This window comes from Nothobranchius furzeri, chromosome 8 (assembly GCF_043380555.1).
Source record: "Nothobranchius furzeri strain GRZ-AD chromosome 8, NfurGRZ-RIMD1, whole genome shotgun sequence".
Taxonomy (NCBI): domain Eukaryota; kingdom Metazoa; phylum Chordata; class Actinopteri; order Cyprinodontiformes; family Nothobranchiidae; genus Nothobranchius; species Nothobranchius furzeri.
The window spans coordinates 69,295,404-69,297,604 of NC_091748.1; positions in this window are offsets into that span (position 1 = coordinate 69,295,404).

The following is a 2,201-nucleotide window of genomic DNA, read 5'->3' on the forward strand; positions in this document are numbered from 1 at the left end:
TTAGTATGAGGATTGCTGTAAAGTCACTGACACTAGTCAGTGACTTGATGCAATTTGCTGGGTTCCTTATATAGGAAGCATTTTTTCTGATTGGCTTAATGAACTGACCTGAATTGGAATGTTTATTATGCGAAGTGCCTTGAGATGACTCTTGTCGTGATTTGGCGCTATATAAATAAACTTGAATTGAATTGAATTGAATTGATACAACTCAAAATAATAAGTAACTGTTGCAATACTCTCAATGCTGTATGAATAAAGACAAACAATCAAACAATAGGTTACAATTTGTAATTTGCTGTCCAATTCTGCCAACTTGTTACTGATGATTAGATGCACATTGTGGAAATTGATGCACATGTTCAAACTGCGGCCTGGGGACCATTTTGTGGCCACCACAGTGAGTATGAATGTTGTTTCCCCAGAATGTTGATGATGAAGAGAAATATGTCCACAGAGGAAAAAAATAACCATGAAATAATTTGCGCATTTTTTAAAACATGAGGACTATTGCCTCGATGATTTTGGTCCCCCACATAGAAAAGTTTAAATACCTCTACATAAGAAGCAGAAAAAAGAAAATCTTGTAACTCTAAATTACAAATTTGCTGATTAAATGGAAGAATGAAGAAATTATCTTTTATATAGCACCTCTCAAGATAACAAATCACGAGGTGCTTCACAAGAACAAAAAAAAAAAAAAGGAAATCTGGTGCAGGTCATTTCTTTCCCGTATAAAACTGTTTACTCTGGAGGTTGAGCTGTATGAATCACACATAAACAAAACATTATCAGCTTTTCTCTGAAACTGTGTCGCACTAGCATCACACCCTCTCTGCACATTTACACGTCTTCTTATGTCTTATAAACTATAAATATTATGACAGATGTCCAGCGGAAGAAAGCATATTACTTCATATGTTCCCCACATTGTGTGACATTTTTATTCTGACATCTAAGACGTCAAACAGTTTATTCATTTGAGACGTGCGATCACGTACTGCAGATGTTGTGCATCATCTGTAAATTTACAAACCTGCTCAAAACACAAATTAACAGCTGACCAGATTGAAAACAAACACTCTGTGGACTGAAAACTAAACTAAAGGTACCACCAGATTTCCCTCTGAACTCTGCAGGTTGGAAGCCTTTGAGGAGTGGTATGTTTAGTACACATGTGACATCTGTTTGTTTTGTCAGAAATGAACTGGGTGCCTCGGCGCACACAGCTGTTATTTGTGTTATTTGTCACCTTTACGCATGTTGAAGCTACTTTCTAATGTGGGTTGTCTCCTACCTCACATAGATCCTCTCATTCTTCTTTTCTTGTCATTTATAACCAACAAGCGTTCATCTATTTCAAATAACCTAGATGGGAAATTTGAGCTTGAAGTAACAGAACAACGTTTGAATTGTGATAAAGTGACAAAAAGTTCTTTTTACTACAAACTTTAAAGCAACACTTAAGAGTTTTACCACTTTAAGCTATTGCTTTCAAACTGGTTTCAGTGATTCTTGAGCCATAAACTCGAGTGACTTCACATTGGACAGCACTCCTTACCCCTCTGCTGACCAGAAACCGCACTAAACAGTTTTATGGTTTGGGTATTAGTGGAAGGTTTCGACCTGCTTTATGTCAATAACTGTTTACTTTGCTGGTTGCTAATATAAAGGCTAGCAGTTAGCGTTTTCGGTTTGCTGACCATCAGTAAAAAGCGCAAGAAGAAGAGTTTTGCTGTCTTGTTGGCACCACAGTGGAGCCTGGAAGTAAAAGGAAGAGAATATTGTCTTTGATCTCGGCTCCGACCAGGAAATGCTGCTGCTGCTGCTGTGTCCTTGAGCAAGACACCTAACCCACCTTGCCTGCAGGTGGTTGTCAAAGGGACCGGTGGCATCAGTGTTTGGCAGGCCTTGGCTCTGTCAGTGCGCCTCAGGGCAGCTGTGGCTACATCGTAGCTCATCACCACCAGCGTGTGAATGTGTGAATGACTGATTGTGTTGTGAAGCGCCTTGGGGAGTTGTAGAGCCCTAAGAAGGCGCTATACAAATATAGACCATTCACCATTTGGAGGTGAAGCAAAGACCTAAAACCAGCGTGAAGATCTGTGTGGCCTACACTCATTTGTAGGATGCTAAAGGAAGCTACAAAATCACTGACTTATGCCTGATTCATACTTTTCTGTCTGCATTGGTACAGAGAC